Below are 9,481 nucleotides of genomic sequence, written 5' to 3'. Positions count from 1 at the left end.
AAAAAAAAGTGCGTTTTATAGTCCGTATAATACGGTAACACAAAACTGTAGTTTATAAATTGCAAACTTCGGTTTCTTACATGATATTCAGAAGAATAATCTGTCTGAGGTTCTGAAACTGTATTAGTCTAGGAAATCTATTGATTATTTGGTGATTTACACATTTTATCATGATCATTACCATTATTATTCTCTTATATTAATGTGGTAGCTGTTGCCTTTGTGTCTGTCTTGGCTATGATAATGTGTTCATTGCGTTGTTTATAACAGATCACCAGCATTCCTATTTTTGTACTCACTGCAAGGCCTATTCCTGCTTTACGTCTAACAGGGTGTATACGTGGACAAGCAAAAAAAATTTCCAGATTTCTCGGTTAAAAATACACTTTCTCTCGGGTGAAGACGCACTTTTTCTCTGTTAACTGGCAGTATATTTTCTCTCGGAACTGTATAACTTAGCAATCCTTTGAATGAATGTTTATGGTTTTATACATGGGCGTAGAATTTCCCTGCACTTTATAAAACGAAACTCAGGGTAGAAAACACGTTTTGGAAAGATCTTTGATGTGCAGCAACATGTACACTGCATGTTTTCGTATTACAAAAGTATAAATTCGAATTCCACCAAACAACGCATAATACTTTCCAAACCATTGAAAATTGAAATCGAGATTGTGATGTGCTTTGTAAGCCAGTCACAGGTCATGTCACGTGATCTCGCCAGCCGATGACAGCAGATATTCAGAGCTTAGGACACATGGATGTACTCACAGGCGTCTAAAGCTAGCGAAATGAGGGATGCTCAACTACCGGACCTACCGATAGATGGCTCTACCAGCTGATTACTATCGTCTGTATTGCCCGCCATATTTGAATTTGCCAAGAAGTTTCTCTCGGTCTGTACGGTGTATAAGGAATTAAGGATTATCGAAATGGTGATTTCTTGTTCCGCTTTCAATTGTGCGAAGCGATGGAGTAAGGAAAGTGACTTACCATTTCACAGGTGATAAGACTGCCGATACAATACGACAACAATACAGACTTAGTGCGTTTGCTAATTCGATGTTTTTGAACAGGTTTCCTCTAAAGCACCCAGAGCTGCTAAAGAAGTGGATTACTTCCGTGAAGCGGAAAGATTTTAAACCTAAGTCTTGCAGTTTTCTTTGCGGAAACCTTTTCCCACAAGATGATTACGTAGTGAGCCCTGGAACGTGGAAGAAACGTCTCAGATCCGAAGCAGTGCCATCAATTTTTGACTTTCCGACACATTTGATGCCACCAAATAAGCAGCCACGACGACATTTTAGGATTTTGAGTGACTACGATGCTTCTCCATTTGAGGTAGCTAATTAATTTCCTTGCTATGTGTGTGGTTTTGACTTTTGTGAATTTATTTCGTACGGACACAGATGGGCTACATAGGTCTACGCAATGTTGTAATACAGTTCCATATTTTTGTTTTTAGCGTTCTGTCCTGGAATCCGTGCTTGATTTGCCCTCTGCAGAAGCTACTGATTACATGGAGAATGTTGTCAATGAGAATTCTTCCGTGGAAAGCATGTCCCATTTATCCAATGCAGAAGCTACGAATTGTGTCGAAATCGTTAGTATAAGGATGTTTTCACACCCCCAAAGTTTTCTTATAATATTTTTTCATCAAGCCTTGAGTTATTTCAATCATATATAACGAAATTGTTTCTTTATTTCAGAGTGCAGTTGGTTCTCAAGTAATTGATTGTGGTATACAGCCGAAAGTAGAAATGGAAGACAAGCGACCGAAACTTGCAATTTTTTCTCAGACATTGTGCACGAATTAAAACGTAAACTGAAGTGTGTCCGTGAAAAACTTCGAAGAAGAGAGAAGAAAGTGTTTTCCATGGATGACATCATAAGTTCATTGAAGGAGAAGGGGCATCTTCCTGAATAGTTACGTAACTTCCTCAATCATCAGAAAGGAACACAAGTGGAATTAGTGTGCAATTTAGTGGACAACTATCTCTCGTCAAAGGGTAATAGATACACAACAAATGTGAAAATGTTTGCGATGACTGTGTACTTTTATTCACCAGCAGCATATGAATACCTGCAAAAATTAATGCCTCTGACCCATAAATCATTGATTCCCAAAAGGGGGGCAAGTGTCGACTGTGAAACTGGCTTCTTAAAAGATGTTTTTAAGTAGGCCTACATTGATTTGAACCCAATTGTAAGGGACCAGTTCAGCAATTCATGTCTAATTGTAGACAGTGTGGCACTTAGGAAGCAAGTAGTTTGGGACCAAGGAACTAAGCAATACACAGGTTTTTTTAGAGTTTGGTGGGGAAGTGCCTCAGTCAAAAGAAGTAATAGAGGCATCTGAGGCTCTGGTTTTCATGCTTGTCTCTATTAAAGGCAAATTTATATGCCCGATTGCATATTTCTTTATCAACGGTGTACAGGCAAATAATCAGGCCACACTGATAAAATCCGCTTTAGAGAGGCTGCATAGTTCTGGCATTAGGGTTTGGTGTGTTACATGTGATGGCTGCAAGGTAAATATAAGCACTTTACGTACACTTGGCTGTACTTTAAATTTTTCCAAGGGTGATTTTAAGAGCTACAATGTTTATTGTATCTTGGGCATGTCATATGATTAAGTTTGCCAGAAATGCTCTAGCAGAAGTATCTGCTATTGAGTCTCCAACTGGCATTATTAGATGGCCTTTCGTTGAGCAATTGAACAAGGTACAACAAGAAGAAGGTATGACATTTGCCAACAAACTATCAGGACAACATATAAGTTATGTAAATAGAAAAATGAATGTTCCATTAGCTCCACAGACTGAGTTCTAGTGTGACAGATAGTATAGAGTGTTTGAGGAGGGTTGGTGATCCAAATATTAAAGGAAGTGAAGCAACAGTAGAATTTTTGTATAATATTGATAGGATTATTGATATTCTGAACTCAAGAAATCCATTAGGTAAAGGGTATAAGAGCCCCCTGAGACTTGACAACAAATCTTATTGGCTTGGTAGTTAAAAAAAAAAAAAATTAAATTAAAAAAAAAATGGTTCAAATGGCTCTGAGCACTATGGAACTTAACAATTATGGTCAACAGTCCCCTAGAACTTAGAACTACTTAAACTTAACTAACCTAAGGACATCACACAACACCCAGTCAACACGTTGGTATTTTCAGACACACTGAAAATTATATCAAAAGCTTAAAAATCATTGGTGTTCCATTGCTGCTCCATGCAAGAAATATTTTTGCTTTTGGGATAATTTTCAATGTGCAATCAGTAAGGCACATAGCTCTGACAAGTATGCTTCGTGTTGAATCTCCTTTGAAGTATTTGCTAACATATAAACTGTCACAAGACCACATAGAGCTTTTTTTCCCCTGCATTCGGTCCAGATGTGGTTGGAACAACAATCCAAAAGCATACCAGCTCAAATGTGGCATGAGAAAGTTGCTCTTGGGTAACAGTGTCACTGCAATGAATGGGAATTGCTCAAATTTTAATGTGTGTTGTTTGCCACCTGTTTATGATTTTCATGCAAGAAAGCATGTAGTAGAAAGTGATGAAAGTGCTGCTGAAAATGAAGTAGAGGAGTGGTGTGCACTTCTTGATGATAAGATTAAGTTCTCATTTCACAAGTAAAACATACTCAATTATATTGCAGGGTATGTGTCATTGCGCCTTTCAAGGCAGATCACATGCAAAGACTGTCTTCACATACTGAAGCCACCAGTAGTTAAATCTGCATTAGAATGTGATTCTCTCTATGCTTTTCCCAATATGGCCAATAAAAATGCATTTGTAAATTTTGTTAAACGGGGAAAACTGGTTAAAACAAGTGACTGCATGTACTCTGTTGTAGAATACTCAGAAACTCTTTCAGATGATTGTGACTGCTGGGGATATGTGACAAACATATACAGGCCAAGATTTTGCATTGTGTTAAAAATAAATTTGTAGATTACCCATTTCCTGCTCTTCATGATTACCGTTATGAAATTAGGATTGAGGACTTACATCAGACTCAACTTGTTTGTAAGATTGCATCCCTATACTCCTGCATACGCTTAAAAACATGTGAAAAAAAGCCTGCTGAGAAAATTTTAAACAACAAATCAAGTATAAGGCAGAAGTTAAATAAACTCATATTGTTTAATCATGTATAGTGCTCAAATTGGAAAAATTATGTAATGGGACATTCCATGCAGATGGGTGCGACATTTTGACAGATTTTTTAAAACTATTTTGTCCATAGATTTGTTGTTGTGTAATGATGAACTTCAAAAGATGAATCACATTGAAGTAAAATTAAGTCTTTACATCCTGTGTAGATATTGTAACAAAATTATAATTGTTTATTATACAAGCTTATTTTAAGATGTTTGGTGTTACAAAATATGCACTTGCATTAAAAACGGGTGATTTTTGTGAAATTAATGAAAAAAATGTGCTGAGACTTATTTGACAGATGGCTTTCAGTGTGAGAAAATATGTCCCTCAATAACTATGTTAACTTGAATTTTTCACTTTAAGAAAACAGTTTAATCACAGGATGGGTGTGATCTAATGAAGTATGCAGTGGCCCTATGTTTCAAACAGTAATGTTTGTGGATACTCTGCAACATAAGAGCAATAAAACTGTTACTCTGTTAATTCTTGTTTTAATACTTCCTATAATGAACACAATGTTCCAGTTGATCATAAGCATTCTTATTACTTTATAACCATTCTAGAATAAGGGGACCTGAGTCAGGCAAAACCTAATTTTCTGAATTTTGTCCTTATTTTGTTAGGATGTCTTTCTATTATATTTTCCTGTGGAAAGGAGTGGGGGGGGGGGGGGAGAGAATGCAAATAATCATATAGAATTATCTTTCTAGCATTACAAAGTACAGAATACAGTGATTACAGGTACACGTGGAAATCTAGGAAATTTCAGTATTCATGTTACATGCCTAATTTTCATCAACATTTACCTTAATTATACGGTTACACTTTTTGCTGATTTGAACTGTGTACTACATGTTAAAAAGATTTTGTTTGGTCATAGTAATAAAAGCATTTCATTTTGTTAGTTCTTATGTCCCATACGGAACTGAAATTATCGAGTTATGATGACAAAGGAAGGAAATAACATTAAGGAATCTTACTTCACAGAAATTATGTAACAATGGTTACACTTTTTGCTTGTTAACTTTAACATAAACCATTTAGTTTTCCATTAAGAGTGAAAGCAGTTGCACGAGTCACATAAAGAACAAAGTTTCCCATAGGGAACTAAAGTATTTTACGTTTGAATTATTGCAGACCCAAAGTATTGTGATCTTCATATTTCTATTTAAAAAAGTTTGTAACTCAAATTCACAGACATTTTGGAATCTGTACATACATGTGTGTAGCAAGGTACTTTTCATGTGCCATGTGGAACCTTTAATTTTCTGGCTTAAATATAATTTATTTCATGAATTACCTTTAATACCAGCACTGTCTGAATGCATTATTTACCATTTAGAAGAAGAAATATTAGTGTACAGAATAACAAACCTAATGAAAAATGCGAGAGATTGTTCTGTACAGAACTTGGAATGGCTCGTAATCAATAGCAGGTAAAAAGAAGGCTTCTATTAAACGTTCAAAGAAACCAGTCAGTACCTCTTAATTCGCCATAGAGGTGATACAGTAATAAAACAATTTACTTTTTTCAGAATTTCTGCTAAGTATTAAAAGTGTGAAGACGTATTCAATTAGTATTTGCTTTACCAATAACCTGTAGTACAAGCACACGTATAAGCAGATAATTATGGGAGTCAAGAGTTATGTTAAAATTAAAGATACTGACTATTATTACTTGCTCACAAAGCATTGTAGTTGCTGTACAATTTATGCTGTATGTGGTGTACCCAATGTGATTCCTGGAGTACATAATATTCTGTTATCCTGTGGGAGTGCACTGGTACCACACCTACTGAAAGTACGTTTTGTTGTGGAATAGTTGTATCAGGTGTCTGTACCACAAAACAGATCTCCACTGTGACACCCTCATGTTCTTGGTATGCTATTAGCTATTATTACAGGAATACTCTTCACGTGGAGGAGGAAGCATAGTGAGATTTTCTTTTTCATCATTTCCAACATTGTACACAACTTTCTTGCACTTTTATGTTATCACATTTTTCCCTTGATAATCGAAAAGAGAGAGAGGGGAAAAAAATTTAAGCGAGCTTTCATAACTGAGAACTCTACTTGCGTCATTTGTTATTTTCAAAATGTTACTCTCTTTCCCAATACTGTCCTATTTCTTCAAACCAATTTTGAATTTCTCAGATTATTACATATTATTTACTGTACATTGTCCACTAATACTTCTGTTGTCACCAGATAGTTTGTAATGTGGCACTACCTTTGTGCCACTGGTATTGGCTAGTGTACTTTTGCAGATAAGAAAATCGACTGGACTAGATTGTCCTGTCAGTATAGGACAAATTCAGACAATATGGAACTTTTTACAATAAATTTGCAATATAATGTCACCCTTGTCTCACACAGATTGTAGCAGCCATTGGGGTGCCTGTCTGGCCAGCTTCTGCAGCTTTCACTTTCAGGTTTGTTTTTTGCTTGGGCCGTATACTGACAACCACTCATTCCAGTGGTTGACACCATGTCAAAGACTGGAACCAAGATTCACAGAAATAGAATTCTGTGGTTGCAAGTCAAAGTGTAATTAATTTTGCTCACTGACATGTTTTGAATTCAATTTTAAATTTGTTTGGGTGTCAGACTGGAAAATTACAGTTTTAAGACACGCCAACCTTAAAATTAACAGCTGTGATCGAGGTTATTTTCAACAACTTCCTTCACTCCCTACATCATCATGGATCAGTCCAATACAGGTCATGCATTTAAGAGGAGCCTTAATGTTGGGCTTTGAGTTTATCTCATTCAAACGTATTTCTTGTCTCGTATCAAAGACTGAAGCACTGTTAAATACTGGTGCTTCTACCATATCACTCAGTTTAAATACACCGTGTCATGTACAGGCGTTAATAAAATCATGGCATTTAAATTACTGATCAAAGGGAGAGCCAAATTCGTAAGTGCATGTTGCAATTACAGTGTCAGCATGGCAATGCATCACTTCAGATAAAGAAAAATAACATTTTTTTCTGTTTATACGTAAGTAATACTTTAATAGTTCAGTTGTAATTTCTGTTGTCAGTAAAGATACCCCTCAGCAAACGATGTCAACTTTTTTTCAAGAGACGTCTTCACTGTTGTCCACACTTGATTTTCCGAATTATACCAGTAGTTAAAAGTTTCGGCAAGTAAGGTAATTTGTTGACCTCCATTGAATCTTAAATAGTGTTTTAAAACGGGCAAATAAGTAAAGCACTCATAAAATGGTAAACAATTTATAGGTCCGCTTGTCAAACTTTCAAAACACACTCGAATTTAGGAATTTCATAGCAGAACTGTCAATGTTTTTTCTCGCTAGATTAGAAACACTTCATTATGTTGATGTGTAGATATCTAGAACATCCAATATAAAATACTTATGAGGGCGCAGAACGAAAAACATTTTCATCCGTGTTTTGACACTTCGTTTGTTTGCCAAATTCAGATATGGCGGACACTCAATTATACAACGTCTTGCCGGCACGCGCTAGAGCCATCTATCGGTAGGTCCGGTAGTTGAGCATCCCTCATTTCGCTAGCTTTAGACGCCTGTGATGTACTCAGCCAATGGCAACTTCACTGTTAACTAAAATAGAGCGAACACACAAACAGCGACAGTTAACAGTTCAAATTAACATACACAGTGTTGCTACAAGAAAAGCAAACCTTTCGCGTATAATGTTGGTCTTTTATGCGCGTGTTACACTAAGATATATCACACAAATGAGCCAGTAAAATTTTAATAACGACATAAATGCTGAACTTCTGCGCTCGAAATTCTTCTAAATGGCTCGTCATTAGTTGATTTCTAAACAAGAGTCAAACGCTCTGTGATTTAAGAAATTTATCGTACAGTCTCTCACATAGCTCAGCTTGCATAAAAGGAAATTTACTGTGAAAGTAACGCTTTTCAAACCACCATTCGCAATATTTTTCCGCGACCTGTTAGAAAGAGGTTCGTTTCAGCAGCTGCCAGAGAGCACCAGGTAAGAGGCGCCACCGCGCTTGCGTAGCTACGATGACTTACAAGGGAACCTCCCCATCGCACCCCCCTCAGATTCAGTTATAAGTTGGCACAGTGGATAGGCCTTGAAAAACTGAACACAGATCAATCGAGAAAACAGGAAGAAGTTGTGTGGAACTTTGAAAAAATAAGCAAAATATACAAACCGAGTAGTCCATGCGCTACATAGGCAATATTAAGGTGTATGTGAGATCAGGAGTGCCGTGGTCCCGTGGTTAGCGTGAGGAGCTGCTGATAGAGAGGTCCTCGGTTCAAACTAAATGAGCAGGCAGGCAAATACAATCTATAAAGTTGTCACAGTTAACATAAATAAAATGAGCACATCTTTAAAAATTCGAGCCCTCGCAGATTTCCTACGCCATAGAAGAACAGACGTTGCACTATTGCAAGAAGTGGTTACGACTAAAATAAACCAGATACCAGGATATGCGGCAATCACAAATATAGACCCAGAATCCCAATGCGGTACGGCAATAATGGTACGGAACGGGATCGACTTCGGCGGGACTAAAATGTTGTCAAGCGGCCGAGGGATAGCGCTAAGCATAGAAAAGACGCTCTTTATCAACATCTACGCACCTTCTGGCACACACAACAAGCGAGCAAGAAGCACCTTCTATAATGAAGAAGTAGCCGAACTGCTGATGCAGAACAATAACATCATCATTGGAGGAGATTTTAACTGTCGCCGCAGCTGAAGACCAAATACCTGTAGCAAACATGTGCCCAGAACTGCAAGAACTGATTCGACGACTGAAAATAGAAGATTCGTGGCGCCTTCTCCATCCAACACACACTGAATTTACATACCACCACAAAAATGGTAAAAGCAGACTGGACCGTATATATATCAGCAGAGCAGCAACTAAAAATGTTGCGCACGTCGAAGTATATCCTGTCATCTTTTCGGACCACTGCAGCTACGAATGCAGCCTGCATCTCCAAAAAGGAAAGAACGTCAGCAAAAGAAGCACGTGGAAGCTAAATACGGAACACCTGCAGGACGCGGAACTGCGCAAGCAAATAGTGGAAATGTGGCAAGAATGCCTGGCACAGCGCGCACGCTACAGCAGCACGACCGAGTGGTGGCTGGCACGAGCGAAGCCGACAATGCGCAGCCTGTTGATAAGATACAGCGCGGAAAAGTCATTCTGGAGGCGAACCACGGCCGAGTTCTACCAGCAGTGCCTGAAAGACGCACTCGACGCACCAGCAGACGACCAGCAATACCTGCCGCGAGTGAGGAGAATCAAGGCAAAACTCCTTCAAATAAAGAAACAG

General features: G+C 37.8%; 1 long non-coding RNA gene across 1 annotated transcript; it reads left to right on the top strand.

The window, feature by feature from the left end:
• Positions 1-768: 768 nt before the first annotated feature.
• On the top strand, positions 769-4,631 carry LOC126419294 (uncharacterized). The gene is made up of 3 exons (XR_007575958.1): positions 769-1,341; positions 1,466-1,603; positions 1,710-4,631. It is a non-coding gene; the product is annotated as an uncharacterized LOC126419294 (long non-coding RNA).
• Positions 4,632-9,481: the final 4,850 nt, after the last annotated feature.

Source organism: Schistocerca serialis, chromosome 9 (genome assembly GCF_023864345.2).
Source record: "Schistocerca serialis cubense isolate TAMUIC-IGC-003099 chromosome 9, iqSchSeri2.2, whole genome shotgun sequence".
Lineage (NCBI taxonomy): Eukaryota > Metazoa > Arthropoda > Insecta > Orthoptera > Acrididae > Schistocerca > Schistocerca serialis.
This window is presented reverse-complemented; position numbering and strand designations above follow the sequence as displayed.